This window comes from Brachyhypopomus gauderio, unplaced genomic scaffold (genome assembly GCF_052324685.1).
Source record: "Brachyhypopomus gauderio isolate BG-103 unplaced genomic scaffold, BGAUD_0.2 sc135, whole genome shotgun sequence".
Taxonomy (NCBI): domain Eukaryota; kingdom Metazoa; phylum Chordata; class Actinopteri; order Gymnotiformes; family Hypopomidae; genus Brachyhypopomus; species Brachyhypopomus gauderio.
The window spans coordinates 89,475-103,133 of NW_027506956.1; the positions used below are offsets into that span (position 1 = coordinate 89,475).

General features: G+C 37.3%; 17 non-coding genes across 17 annotated transcripts; all 17 read left to right on the forward strand.

The window, feature by feature from the left end:
* The first annotated feature begins 241 nt into the window (after positions 1 to 241).
* Positions 242 to 382, forward strand: LOC143499585 (U4 spliceosomal RNA). Its single transcript, XR_013126197.1, has one exon. It is a non-coding gene; the product is annotated as a U4 spliceosomal RNA (small nuclear RNA).
* A 650-nt stretch (positions 383 to 1,032) lies between these two features.
* Positions 1,033 to 1,173, forward strand: LOC143499529 (U4 spliceosomal RNA). The gene has a single exon (XR_013126143.1). It is a non-coding gene; the product is annotated as a U4 spliceosomal RNA (small nuclear RNA).
* Positions 1,174 to 1,828: 655 nt separating this feature from the next.
* On the forward strand, positions 1,829 to 1,969 carry LOC143499630 (U4 spliceosomal RNA). The gene has a single exon (XR_013126242.1). It is a non-coding gene; the product is annotated as a U4 spliceosomal RNA (small nuclear RNA).
* A 656-nt stretch (positions 1,970 to 2,625) lies between these two features.
* LOC143499618 (U4 spliceosomal RNA) lies at positions 2,626 to 2,766 on the forward strand. Its single transcript, XR_013126230.1, has one exon. It is a non-coding gene; the product is annotated as a U4 spliceosomal RNA (small nuclear RNA).
* Positions 2,767 to 3,422: 656 nt separating this feature from the next.
* On the forward strand, positions 3,423 to 3,563 carry LOC143499588 (U4 spliceosomal RNA). Its single transcript, XR_013126200.1, has one exon. It is a non-coding gene; the product is annotated as a U4 spliceosomal RNA (small nuclear RNA).
* Positions 3,564 to 4,211: 648 nt separating this feature from the next.
* LOC143499470 (U4 spliceosomal RNA) lies at positions 4,212 to 4,352 on the forward strand. The gene has a single exon (XR_013126084.1). It is a non-coding gene; the product is annotated as a U4 spliceosomal RNA (small nuclear RNA).
* Positions 4,353 to 5,002: 650 nt separating this feature from the next.
* Positions 5,003 to 5,143, forward strand: LOC143499638 (U4 spliceosomal RNA). Its single transcript, XR_013126249.1, has one exon. It is a non-coding gene; the product is annotated as a U4 spliceosomal RNA (small nuclear RNA).
* Positions 5,144 to 5,793: 650 nt separating this feature from the next.
* On the forward strand, positions 5,794 to 5,934 carry LOC143499481 (U4 spliceosomal RNA). Its single transcript, XR_013126095.1, has one exon. It is a non-coding gene; the product is annotated as a U4 spliceosomal RNA (small nuclear RNA).
* Positions 5,935 to 6,590: 656 nt separating this feature from the next.
* Positions 6,591 to 6,731, forward strand: LOC143499589 (U4 spliceosomal RNA). Its single transcript, XR_013126201.1, has one exon. It is a non-coding gene; the product is annotated as a U4 spliceosomal RNA (small nuclear RNA).
* A 648-nt stretch (positions 6,732 to 7,379) lies between these two features.
* On the forward strand, positions 7,380 to 7,520 carry LOC143499492 (U4 spliceosomal RNA). Its single transcript, XR_013126106.1, has one exon. It is a non-coding gene; the product is annotated as a U4 spliceosomal RNA (small nuclear RNA).
* A 650-nt stretch (positions 7,521 to 8,170) lies between these two features.
* LOC143499503 (U4 spliceosomal RNA) lies at positions 8,171 to 8,311 on the forward strand. The gene has a single exon (XR_013126117.1). It is a non-coding gene; the product is annotated as a U4 spliceosomal RNA (small nuclear RNA).
* Positions 8,312 to 8,961: 650 nt separating this feature from the next.
* On the forward strand, positions 8,962 to 9,102 carry LOC143499514 (U4 spliceosomal RNA). Its single transcript, XR_013126128.1, has one exon. It is a non-coding gene; the product is annotated as a U4 spliceosomal RNA (small nuclear RNA).
* Positions 9,103 to 9,758: 656 nt separating this feature from the next.
* LOC143499649 (U4 spliceosomal RNA) lies at positions 9,759 to 9,899 on the forward strand. The gene has a single exon (XR_013126260.1). It is a non-coding gene; the product is annotated as a U4 spliceosomal RNA (small nuclear RNA).
* Positions 9,900 to 10,555: 656 nt separating this feature from the next.
* LOC143499631 (U4 spliceosomal RNA) lies at positions 10,556 to 10,696 on the forward strand. The gene has a single exon (XR_013126243.1). It is a non-coding gene; the product is annotated as a U4 spliceosomal RNA (small nuclear RNA).
* A 650-nt stretch (positions 10,697 to 11,346) lies between these two features.
* Positions 11,347 to 11,487, forward strand: LOC143499614 (U4 spliceosomal RNA). Its single transcript, XR_013126226.1, has one exon. It is a non-coding gene; the product is annotated as a U4 spliceosomal RNA (small nuclear RNA).
* A 656-nt stretch (positions 11,488 to 12,143) lies between these two features.
* On the forward strand, positions 12,144 to 12,284 carry LOC143499644 (U4 spliceosomal RNA). The gene has a single exon (XR_013126255.1). It is a non-coding gene; the product is annotated as a U4 spliceosomal RNA (small nuclear RNA).
* Positions 12,285 to 12,934: 650 nt separating this feature from the next.
* On the forward strand, positions 12,935 to 13,075 carry LOC143499526 (U4 spliceosomal RNA). The gene has a single exon (XR_013126140.1). It is a non-coding gene; the product is annotated as a U4 spliceosomal RNA (small nuclear RNA).
* The last annotated feature ends 584 nt before the right edge of the window (positions 13,076 to 13,659 follow it).

Genomic DNA, 13,659 nt, shown 5'->3' on the forward strand with positions numbered 1-13,659 from the left:
ACAGTGAAAAAATTCCCATGATGCCTTTTGATTTTCATTCGCAATGCAATATTGTTTCTGTTAATGCATTAACATGATTAGAAATGCAGTATCTCAAAAAACAAATACTGATGCATTCAGAATTGCTTTTAGTTATTGGAACATCATTTGTGCATTAGGCCTATTTGTGATGTCACAACAGATACCATTCATGAGTTCCTCTGTAAACAATGTGTGTACTTTTGCATCGTTTTTATTTGTTAATCTTTCGCAGAGGCAATATCGTAGCCTATGAGGTTTATCCGAGGCGTGATCATTGCTGGTTGAAAACTTTACCCAATACCCCGCCTGGATGACTTGAAATATAGTCAGCTGTGGCAATTTTTGCTAGTCTCTTTGGAGACTTGTCAAGCGGTGAAAGTAAGGATTCTTTATTGGATTTTGTTGCGCTTTGATATTCATGTCCCTTATTTTTGCTGTCTTCTTTGTGGATGGAGTTGTCTGTGCATTTCATGTTTTAGATAGGCCTAAGATTTTGTGTGTGTTCTCATAATTAATTTTCCAATGTTTCTGTCGCCGTTTGATGCACAATCTGGGATTATATAATCCAGTTCACCTTTTTCTAGGTGGTTGGTATGTTCTTGATGAGCTCTTACTGCAATGATGGTGTCTTAATGGCAGTTTACTTGGCAAAACTCTGCTGTCTTCTTTAGCTATTATTTTTCCTGCCAAAGGTCTGTCCTAACTTCTATGTGTATCCTTGCTGTTACATATTTGACTCCCCCTCTCATTTTTGCCCCTTGCTTGACTCCGCCTTTACAGTGAAAAAAATCCCATGATGCCTTTTGATTTTCATTCGCCATGCAATATTGTTTCTGTTAATGCATTAACATGATTAGAAATGCAGTATCTCAAAAAACAAATACTGATGCATTCAGAATTGCTTTTAGTTATTGGAACATCATTTGTGCATTATTTGTGATGTCACAACAGATACCATTCATGAGTTCCTCTGTAAACAATGTGTGTACTTTTGCATCGTTTTTATTTGTTATTCTTTTGCAGAGGCAATATCGTAGCCTATGAGGTTTATCCGAGGCGTGATCATTGCTGGTTGAAAACTTTACCCAATACCCCGCCTGGATGACTTGAAATATAGTCAGCTGTGGCAATTTTTGCTAGTCTCTTTGGAGACTTGTCAAGCGGTGAAAGTAAGGATTCTTTATTGGATTTTGTTGCGCTTTGATATTTATGTCACTTATTTTTGCTGTTTCTTTGTGGATGGAGTTGTCTGTGCATTTCATGTTTTAGATAGGCCTAAGATTTTGTGTGTGTTCTCATAATTAATTTTCCAATGTTTCTGTCGCCGTTTGATGTTCAATCTGGGATTATATAATCCAGTTCACCTTTTTCTAGGTGGTTGGTATGTTCTTGATGAGCTCTTACTGCAATGATGGTGTCTTAATGGCAGTTTACTTGGCAAAACTCTGCTGTCTTCTTTAGCTATTATTTTTCCTGCCAAAGGTCTGTCCTAACTTCTATGTGTATCCTTGCTGTTACATATTTGACTCCCCCTCTCATTTTTGCCCCTTGCTTGACTCCGCCTTTACAGTGAAAAAAATCCCATGATGCCTTTTGATTTTTATTCGCCATACAATATTGTTTCTGTTAATGCATTAACATGATTAGAAATGCAGTATCTCAAAAAACAAATACTGATGCATTCAGAATTGCTTTTAGTTATTGGAACATCATTTGTGCATTAGGCCTATTTGTGATGTCACAACAGATACCATTCATGAGTTCCTCTGTAAACAATGTGTGTACTTTTGCATCGTTTTTATTTGTTATTCTTTCGCAGAGGCAATATTGTGGCCTATGAGGTTTATCCGAGGCGTGATCATTGCTGGTTGAAAACTTTACCCAATACCCCGCCTGGATGACTTGAAATATAGTCAGCTGTGGCAATTTTTGTTAGTCTCTTTGGAGACTTGTCAAGCGGTGAAAGTAAGGATTCTTTATTGGATTTTGTTGCGCTTTGATATTTATGTCACTTATTTTTGCTGTCTTCTTTGTGGATGGAGTTGTCTGTGCATTTCATGTTTTAGATAGGCCTAAGATTTTGTGTGTGTTCTCATAATTAATTTTCCAATGTTTCTGTCGCCGTTTGATGCACAATCTGGGATTATATAATCCAGTTCACCTTTTTCTAGGTGGTTGGTATGTTCTTGATGAACTCTTACTGCAATGATGGTGTCTTAATGGCAGTTTACTTGGCAAAACTCTGCTGTCTTCTTTAGCTATTATTTTTCCTGCCAAAGGTCTGTCCTAACTTCTATGTGTATCATTGCTGTTACATATTTGACTCCCCCTCTCATTTTTGCCCCTTGCTTGACTCCGCCTTTACAGTGAAAAAAATCCCATGATGCCTTTTGATTTTCATTCGCCATGCAATATTGTTTCTGTTAATGCATTAACATGATTAGAAATGCAGTATCTCAAAAAACAAATACTGATGCATTCAGAATTGCTTTTAGTTATTGGAACATCATTTGTGCATTAGGCCTATTTGTGATGTCACAACAGATACCATTCATGAGTTCCTCTGTAAACAATGTGTGTACTTTTGCATCGTTTTTATTTGTTATTCTTTCGCAGAGGCAATATTGTAGCCTATGAGGTTTATCCGAGGCGTGATCATTGCTGGTTGAAAACTTTACCCAATACCCCGCCTGGATGACTTGAAATATAGTCAGCTGTGGCAATTTTTGCTAGTCTCTTTGGAGACTTGTCAAGCGGTGAAAGTAAGGATTCTTTATTGGATTTTGTTGCGCTTTGATATTTATGTCCCTTGTTTTTGCTGTCTTCTTTGTGGATGGAGTTGTCTGTGCATTTCATGTTTTAGATAGGCCTAAGATTTTGTGTGTGTACTCATAATTAATTTTCCAATGTTTCTGTCGCCGTTTGATGCACAATGTGGGATTATATAATCCAGTTCACCTTTTTCTAGGTGGTTGGTATGTTCTTGATGAGCTCTTACTGCAATGATGGTGTCTTAATGGCAGTTTACTTGGCAAAACTCTGCTGTCTTCTTTAGCTATTATTTTTACTGCCAAAGGTCTGTCCTAACTTCTATGTGTATCCTTGCTGTTACATATTTGACTCCCCCTCTCATTTCTGCCCCTTGCTTGACTCCGCCTTTACAGTGAAAAAATTCCCATGATGCCTTTTGATTTTCATTCGCCATGCAATATTGTTTCTGTTAATGCATTAACATGATTAGAAATGCAGTATCTCAGAAAACAAATACTGATGCATTCAGAATTGCTTTTAGTTATTGGAACATCATTTGTGCATTAGGCCTATTTGTGATGTCACAACAGATACCATTCATGAGTTCCTCTGTAAACAATGTGTGTACTTTTGCATCGTTTTTATTTGTTGTTCTTTCGCAGAGGCAATATCGTAGCCTATGAGGTTTATCCGAGGCGTGATCATTGCTGGTTGAAAACTTTACCCAATACCCCGCCTGGATGACTTGAAATATAGTCAGCTGTGGCAATTTTTGCTAGTCTCTTTGGAGACTTGTCAAGCGGTGAAAGTAAGGATTCTTTATTGGATTTTGTTGCGCTTTGATATTTATGTCACTTATTTTTGCTGTCTTCTTTGTGGATGGAGTTGTCTGTGCATTTCATGTTTTAGATAGGCCTAAGATTTTGTGTGTTCTCATAATTAATTTTCCAATGTTTCTGTCGCCGTTTGATGCACAATGTGGGATTATATAATCCAGTTCACCTTTTTCTAGGTGGTTGGTATGTTCTTGATGAGCTCTTACTGCAATGATGGTGTCTTAATGGCAGTTTACTTGGCAAAACTCTGCTGTCTTCTTTAGCTATTATTTTTACTGCCAAAGGTCTGTCCTAACTTCTATGTGTATCCTTGCTGTTACATATTTGACTCCCCCTCTCATTTTTGCCCCTTGCTTGACTCCGCCTTTACAGTGAAAAAATTCCCATGATGCCTTTTGATTTTCATTCGCCATGCAATATTGTTTCTGTTAATGCATTAACATGATTAGAAATGCAGTATCTCAGAAAACAAATACTGATGCATTCAGAATTGCTTTTAGTTATTGGAACATCATTTGTGCATTATTTGTGATGTCACAACAGATACCATTCATGAGTTCCTCTGTAAACAATGTGTGTACTTTTGCATCGTTTTTATTTGTTATTCTTTCGCAGAGGCAATATCGTAGCCTATGAGGTTTATCCGAGGCGTGATCATTGCTGGTTGAAAACTTTACCCAATACCCCGCCTGGATGACTTGAAATATAGTCAGCTGTGGCAATTTTTGCTAGTCTCTTTGGAGACTTGTCAAGCGGTGAAAGTAAGGATTCTTTATTGGATTTTGTTGCGCTTTGATATTTATGTCACTTATTTTTGCTGTCTTCTTTGTGGATGGAGTTGTCTGTGCATTTCATGTTTTAGATAGGCCTAAGATTTTGTGTGTGTTCTCATAATTAATTTTCCAATGTTTCTGTCGCCGTTTGATGCACAATGTGGGATTATATAATCCAGTTCACCTTTTTCTAGGTGGTTGGTATGTTCTTGATGAGCTCTTACTGCAATGATGGTGTCTTAATGGCAGTTTACTTGGCAAAACTCTGCTGTCTTCTTTAGCTATTATTTTTACTGCCAAAGGTCTGTCCTAACTTCTATGTGTATCCTTGCTGTTACATATTTGACTCCCCCTCTCATTTTTGCCCCTTGCTTGACTCCGCCTTTACAGTGAAAAAATTCCCATGATGCCTTTTGATTTTCATTCGCCATGCAATATTGTTTCTGTTAATGCATTAACATGATTAGAAATGCAGTATCTCAGAAAACAAATACTGATGCATTCAGAATTGCTTTTAGTTATTGGAACATCATTTGTGCATTATTTGTGATGTCACAACAGATACCATTCATGAGTTCCTCTGTAAACAATGTGTGTACTTTTGCATCGTTTTTATTTGTTATTCTTTCGCAGAGGCAATATCGTAGCCTATGAGGTTTATCCGAGGCGTGATCATTGCTGGTTGAAAACTTTACCCAATACCCCGCCTGGATGACTTGAAATATAGTCAGCTGTTGCAATTTTTGCTAGTCTCTTTGGAGACTTGTCAAGCGGTGAAAGTAAGGATTCTTTATTGGATTTTGTTGCGCTTTGATATTTATGTCACTTATTTTTGCTGTCTTCTTTGTGGATGGAGTTGTCTGTGCATTTCATGTTTTAGATAGGCCTAAGATTTTGTGTGTGTACTCATAATTAATTTTCCAATGTTTCTGTCGCCGTTTGATGCACAATGTGGGATTATATAATCCAGTTCACCTTTTTCTAGGTGGTTGGTATGTTCTTGATGAGCTCTTACTGCAATGATGGTGTCTTAATGGCAGTTTACTTGGCAAAACTCTGCTGTCTTCTTTAGCTATTATTTTTACTGCCAAAGGTCTGTCCTAACTTCTATGTGTATCCTTGCTGTTACATATTTGACTCCCCCTCTCATTTTTGCCCCTTGCTTGACTCCGCCTTTACAGTGAAAAAATTCCCATGATGTCTTTTGATTTTCATTCGCCATGCAATATTGTTTCTGTTAATGCATTAACATGATTAGAAATGCAGTATCTCAGAAAACAAATACTGATGCATTCAGAATTGCTTTTAGTTATTGGAACATCATTTGTGCATTATTTGTGATGTCACAACAGATACCATTCATGAGTTCCTCTGTAAACAATGTGTGTACTTTTGCATCGTTTTTATTTGTTATTCTTTCGCAGAGGCAATATCGTAGCCTATGAGGTTTATCCGAGGCGTGATCATTGCTGGTTGAAAACTTTACCCAATACCCCGCCTGGATGACTTGAAATATAGTCAGCTGTGGCAATTTTTGCTAGTCTCTTTGGAGACTTGTCAAGCGGTGAAAGTAAGGATTCTTTATTGGATTTTGTTGCGCTTTGATATTTATGTCACTTATTTTTGCTGTCTTCTTTGTGGATGGAGTTGTCTGTGCATTTCATGTTTTAGATAGGCCTAAGATTTTGTGTGTGTTCTCATAATTAATTTTCCAATGTTTCTGTCGCCGTTTGATGCACAATCTGGGATTATATAATCCAGTTCACCTTTTTCTAGGTGGTTGGTATGTTCTTGATGAGCTCTTACTGCAATGATGGTGTCTTAATGGCAGTTTACTTGGCAAAACTCTGCTGTCTTCTTTAGCTATTATTTTTACTGCCAAAGGTCTGTCCTAACTTCTATGTGTATCCTTGCTGTTACATATTTGACTCCCCCTCTCATTTCTGCCCCTTGCTTGACTCCGCCTTTACAGTGAAAAAATTCCCATGATGCCTTTTGATTTTCATTCGCCATGCAATATTGTTTCTGTTAATGCATTAACATGATTAGAAATGCAGTATCTCAGAAAACAAATACTGATGCATTCAGAATTGCTTTTAGTTATTGGAACATCATTTGTGCATTAGGCCTATTTGTGATGTCACAACAGATACCATTCATGAGTTCCTCTGTAAACAATGTGTGTACTTTTGCATCGTTTTTATTTGTTGTTCTTTCGCAGAGGCAATATCGTAGCCTATGAGGTTTATCCGAGGCGTGATCATTGCTGGTTGAAAACTTTACCCAATACCCCGCCTGGATGACTTGAAATATAGTCAGCTGTGGCAATTTTTGCTAGTCTCTTTGGAGACTTGTCAAGCGGTGAAAGTAAGGATTCTTTATTGGATTTTGTTGCGCTTTGATATTTATGTCACTTATTTTTGCTGTCTTCTTTGTGGATGGAGTTGTCTGTGCATTTCATGTTTTAGATAGGCCTAAGATTTTGTGTGTTCTCATAATTAATTTTCCAATGTTTCTGTCGCCGTTTGATGCACAATGTGGGATTATATAATCCAGTTCACCTTTTTCTAGGTGGTTGGTATGTTCTTGATGAGCTCTTACTGCAATGATGGTGTCTTAATGGCAGTTTACTTGGCAAAACTCTGCTGTCTTCTTTAGCTATTATTTTTACTGCCAAAGGTCTGTCCTAACTTCTATGTGTATCCTTGCTGTTACATATTTGACTCCCCCTCTCATTTTTGCCCCTTGCTTGACTCCGCCTTTACAGTGAAAAAATTCCCATGATGCCTTTTGATTTTCATTCGCCATGCAATATTGTTTCTGTTAATGCATTAACATGATTAGAAATGCAGTATCTCAGAAAACAAATACTGATGCATTCAGAATTGCTTTTAGTTATTGGAACATCATTTGTGCATTATTTGTGATGTCACAACAGATACCATTCATGAGTTCCTCTGTAAACAATGTGTGTACTTTTGCATCGTTTTTATTTGTTATTCTTTCGCAGAGGCAATATCGTAGCCTATGAGGTTTATCCGAGGCGTGATCATTGCTGGTTGAAAACTTTACCCAATACCCCGCCTGGATGACTTGAAATATAGTCAGCTGTGGCAATTTTTGCTAGTCTCTTTGGAGACTTGTCAAGCGGTGAAAGTAAGGATTCTTTATTGGATTTTGTTGCGCTTTGATATTTATGTCACTTATTTTTGCTGTCTTCTTTGTGGATGGAGTTGTCTGTGCATTTCATGTTTTAGATAGGCCTAAGATTTTGTGTGTGTTCTCATAATTAATTTTCCAATGTTTCTGTCGCCGTTTGATGCACAATGTGGGATTATATAATCCAGTTCACCTTTTTCTAGGTGGTTGGTATGTTCTTGATGAGCTCTTACTGCAATGATGGTGTCTTAATGGCAGTTTACTTGGCAAAACTCTGCTGTCTTCTTTAGCTATTATTTTTACTGCCAAAGGTCTGTCCTAACTTCTATGTGTATCCTTGCTGTTACATATTTGACTCCCCCTCTCATTTTTGCCCCTTGCTTGACTCCGCCTTTACAGTGAAAAAATTCCCATGATGCCTTTTGATTTTCATTCGCCATGCAATATTGTTTCTGTTAATGCATTAACATGATTAGAAATGTAGTATCTCAGAAAACAAATACTGATGCATTCAGAATTGCTTTTAGTTATTGGAACATCATTTGTGCATTATTTGTGATGTCACAACAGATACCATTCATGAGTTCCTCTGTAAACAATGTGTGTACTTTTGCATCGTTTTTATTTGTTATTCTTTCGCAGAGGCAATATCGTAGCCTATGAGGTTTATCCGAGGCGTGATCATTGCTGGTTGAAAACTTTACCCAATACCCCGCCTGGATGACTTGAAATATAGTCAGCTGTGGCAATTTTTGCTAGTCTCTTTGGAGACTTGTCAAGCGGTGAAAGTAAGGATTCTTTATTGGATTTTGTTGCGCTTTGATATTTATGTCACTTATTTTTGCTGTCTTCTTTGTGGATGGAGTTGTCTGTGCATTTCATGTTTTAGATAGGCCTAAGATTTTGTGTGTGTACTCATAATTAATTTTCCAATGTTTCTGTCGCCGTTTGATGCACAATGTGGGATTATATAATCCAGTTCACCTTTTTCTAGGTGGTTGGTATGTTCTTGATGAGCTCTTACTGCAATGATGGTGTCTTAATGGCAGTTTACTTGGCAAAACTCTGCTGTCTTCTTTAGCTATTATTTTTACTGCCAAAGGTCTGTCCTAACTTCTATGTGTATCCTTGCTGTTACATATTTGACTCCCCCTCTCATTTTTGCCCCTTGCTTGACTCCGCCTTTACAGTGAAAAAATTCCCATGATGCCTTTTGATTTTCATTCGCCATGCAATATTGTTTCTGTTAATGCATTAACATGATTAGAAATGCAGTATCTCAGAAAACAAATACTGATGCATTCAGAATTGCTTTTAGTTATTGGAACATCATTTGTGCAATATTTGTGATGTCACAACAGATACCATTCATGAGTTCCTCTGTAAACAATGTGTGTACTTTTGCATCGTTTTTATTTGTTATTCTTTCGCAGAGGCAATATCGTAGCCTATGAGGTTTATCCGAGGCGTGATCATTGCTGGTTGAAAACTTTACCCAATACCCCGCCTGGATGACTTGAAATATAGTCAGCTGTGGCAATTTTTGCTAGTCTCTTTGGAGACTTGTCAAGCGGTGAAAGTAAGGATTCTTTATTGGATTTTGTTGCGCTTTGATATTTATGTCACTTATTTTTGCTGTCTTCTTTGTGGATGGAGTTGTCTGTGCATTTCATGTTTTAGATAGGCCTAAGATTTTGTGTGTGTTCTCATAATTAATTTTCCAATGTTTCTGTCGCCGTTTGATGCACAATCTGGGATTATATAATCCAGTTCACCTTTTTCTAGGTGGTTGGTATGTTCTTGATGAACTCTTACTGCAATGATGGTGTCTTAATGGCAGTTTACTTGGCAAAACTCTGCTGTCTTCTTTAGCTATTATTTTTCCTGCCAAAGGTCTGTCCTAACTTCTATGTGTATCATTGCTGTTACATATTTGACTCCCCCTCTCATTTTTGCCCCTTGCTTGACTCCGCCTTTACAGTGAAAAAAATCCCATGATGCCTTTTGATTTTCATTCGCCATGCAATATTGTTTCTGTTAATGCATTAACATGATTAGAAATGCAGTATCTCAAAAAACAAATACTGATGCATTCAGAATTGCTTTTAGTTATTGGAACATCATTTGTGCATTAGGCCTATTTGTGATGTCACAACAGATACCATTCATGAGTTCCTCTGTAAACAATGTGTGTACTTTTGCATCGTTTTTATTTGTTATTCTTTCGCAGAGGTAATATCGTAGCCTATGAGGTTTATCCGAGCCGTGATCATTGCTGGTTGAAAACTTTACCCAATACCCCGCCTGGATGACTTGAAATATAGTCAGCTGTGGCAATTTTTGCTAGTCTCTTTGGAGACTTGTCAAGCGGTGAAAGTAAGGATTCTTTATTGGATTTTGTTGCGCTTTGATATTTATGTCACTTATTTTTGCTGTCTTCTTTGTGGATGGAGTTGTCTGTGCATTTCATGTTTTAGATAGGCCTAAGATTTTGTGTGTGTTCTCATAATTAATTTTCCAATGTTTCTGTCGCCGTTTGATGCACAATCTGGGATTATATAATCCAGTTCACCTTTTTCTAGGTGGTTGGTATGTTCTTGATGAGCTCTTACTGCAATGATGGTGTCTTAATGGCAGTTTACTTGGCAAAACTCTGCTGTCTTCTTTAGCTATTATTTTTCCTGCCAAAGGTCTGTCCTAACTTCTATGTGTATCCTTGCTGTTACATATTTGACTCCCCCTCTCATTTTTGCCCCTTGCTTGACTCCGCCTTTACAGTGAAAAAAATCCCATGATGCCTTTTGATTTTTATTCGCCATACAATATTGTTTCTGTTAATGCATTAACATGATTAGAAATGCAGTATCTCAAAAAACAAATACTGATGCATTCAGAATTGCTTTTAGTTATTGGAACATCATTTGTGCATTAGGCCTATTTGTGATGTCACAACAGATACCATTCATGAGTTCCTCTGTAAACAATGTGTGTACTTTTGCATCGTTTTTATTTGTTATTCTTTCGCAGAGGCAATATTGTGGCCTATGAGGTTTATCCGAGGCGTGATCATTGCTGGTTGAAAACTTTACCCAATACCCCGCCTGGATGACTTGAAATATAGTCAGCTGTGGCAATTTTTGTTAGTCTCTTTGGAGACTTGTCAAGCGGTGAAAGTAAGGATTCTTTATTGGATTTTGTTGCGCTTTGATATTTATGTCACTTATTTTTGCTGTCTTCTTTGTGGATGGAGTTGTCTGTGCATTTCATGTTTTAGATAGGCCTAAGATTTTGTGTGTGTTCTAATAATTAATTTTCCAATGTTTCTGTCGCCGTTTGATGCACAATCTGGGATTATATAATCCAGTTCACCTTTTTCTAGGTGGTTGGTATGTTCTTGATGAGCTCTTACTGCAATGATGGTGTCTTAATGGCAGTTTACTTGGCAAAACTCTGCTGTCTTCTTTAGCTATTATTTTTCCTGCCAAAGGTCTGTCCTAACTTCTATGTGTATCCTTGCTGTTACATATTTGACTCCCCCTCTCATTTTTGCCCCTTGCTTGACTCCGCCTTTACAGTGAAAAAAATCCCATGATGCCTTTTGATTTTCATTCGCCATGCAATATTGTTTCTGTTAATGCATTAACATGATTAGAAATGCAGTATCTCAAAAAACAAATACTGATGCATTCAGAATTGCTTTTAGTTATTGGAACATCATTTGTGTATTTTTTGTGATGTCACAACAGATACCATTCATGAGTTCCTCTGTAAACAATGTGTGTACTTTTGCATCGTTTTAATTTGTTATTCTTTCGCAGAGGCAATATCGTAGCCTATGAGGTTTATCCGAGGCGTGATCATTGCTGGTTGAAAACTTTACCCAATACCCCGCTTGGATGACTTGAAATATAGTCAGCTGTGGCAATTTTTGCTAGTCTCTTTGGAGACTTGTCAAGCGGTGAAAGTAAGGATTCTTTATTGGATTTTGTTGCGCTTTGATATTTATGTCACTTATTTTTGCTGTCTTCTTTGTGGATGGAGTTGTCTGTGCATTTCATGTTTTAGATAGGCCTAAGATTTTGTGTGTGTTCTCATAATTAATTTTCCAATGTTTCTGTCGCCGTTTGATGCACAATCTGGGATTATATAATCCAGTTCACCTTTTTCTAGGTGGTTGGTATGTTCTTGATGAACTCTTACTGCAATGATGGTGTCTTAATGGCAGTTTACTTGGCAAAACTCTGCTGTCTTCTTTAGCTATTATTTTTCCTGCCAAAGGTCTGTCCTAACTTCTATGTGTATCATTGCTGTTACATATTTGACTCCCCCTCTCATTTTTGCCCCTTGCTTGACTCCGCCTTTACAGTGAAAAAAATCCCATGATGCCTTTTGATTTTCATTCGCCATGCAATATTGTTTCTGTTAATGCATTAACATGATTAGAAATGCAGTATCTCAAAAAACAAATACTGATGCATTCAGAATTGCTTTTAGTTATTGGAACATCATTTGTGCATTAGGCCTATTTGTGATGTCACAACAGATACCATTCATGAGTTCCTCTGTAAACAATGTGTGTACTTTTGCATCGTTTTTATTTGTTATTCTTTCGCAGAGGCAATATTGTAGCCTATGAGGTTTATCCGAGGCGTGATCATTGCTGGTTGAAAACTTTACCCAATACCCCGCCTGGATGACTTGAAATATAGTCAGCTGTGGCAACTTTTGCTAGTCTCTTTGGAGACTTGTCAAGCGGTGAAAGTAAGGATTCTTTATTGGATTTTGTTGCGCTTTGATATTCATGTCCCTTATTTTTGCTGTCTTCTTTGTGGATGGAGTTGTCTGTGCATTTCATGTTTTAGATAGGCCTAAGATTTTGTGTGTGTTCTCATAATTAATTTTCCAATGTTTCTGTCGCCGTTTGATGCACAATCTGGGATTATATAATCCAGTTCACCTTTTTCTAGGTGGTTGGTATGTTCTTGATGAGCTCTTACTGCAATGATGGTGTCTTAATGGCAGTTTACTTGGCAAAACTCTGCTGTCTTCTTTAGCTATTATTTTTCCTGCCAAAGGTCTGTCCTAACTTCTATGTGTATCCTTGCTGTTACATATTTGACTCCCCCTCTCATTTTTGCCCCTTGCTTGACTCCGCCTTTACAGTGAAAAAAATCCCATGATGCCTTTTGATTTTCATTCGCCATGCAATATTGTTTCTGTTAATGCATTAACATGATTAGAAATGCAGTATCTCAAAAAACAAATACTGATGCATTCAGAATTGCTTTTAGTTATTGGAACATCATTTGTGCATTATTTGTGATGTCACAACAGATACCATTCATGAGTTCCTCTGTAAACAATGTGTGTACTTTTGCATCGTTTTTATTTGTTATTCTTTCGCAGAGGCAATATCGTAGCCTATGAGGTTTATCCGAGGCGTGATCATTGCTGGTTGAAAACTTTACCCAATACCCCGCCTGGATGACTTGAAATATAGTCAGCTGTGGCAATTTTTGCTAGTCTCTTTGGAGACTTGTCAAGCGGTGAAAGTAAGGATTCTTTATTGGATTTTGTTGCGCTTTGATATTTATGTCACTTATTTTTGCTGTTTCTTTGTGGATGGAGTTGTCTGTGCATTTCATGTTTTAGATAGGCCTAAGATTTTGTGTGTGTTCTCATAATTAATTTTCCAATGTTTCTGTCGCCGTTTGATGTTCAATCTGGGATTATATAATCCAGTTCACCTTTTTCTAGGTGGTTGGTATGTTCTTGATGAGCTCTTACTGCAATGATGGTGTCTTAATGGCAGTTTACTTGGCAAAACTCTGCTGTCTTCTTTAGCTATTATTTTTACTGCCAAAGGTCTGTCCTAACTTCTATGTGTATCCTTGCTGTTACATATTTGACTCCCCCTCTCATTTTTGCCCCTTGCTTGACTCCGCCTTTACAGTGAAAAAATTCCCATGATGCCTTTTGATTTTTATTCGCCATACAATATTGTTTCTGTTAATGCATTAACATGATTAGAAATGCAGTATCTCAGAAAACAAATACTGATGCATTCAGAATTGCTTTTAGTTATTGGAACATCATTTGTGCATCATTTGTGATGTCAC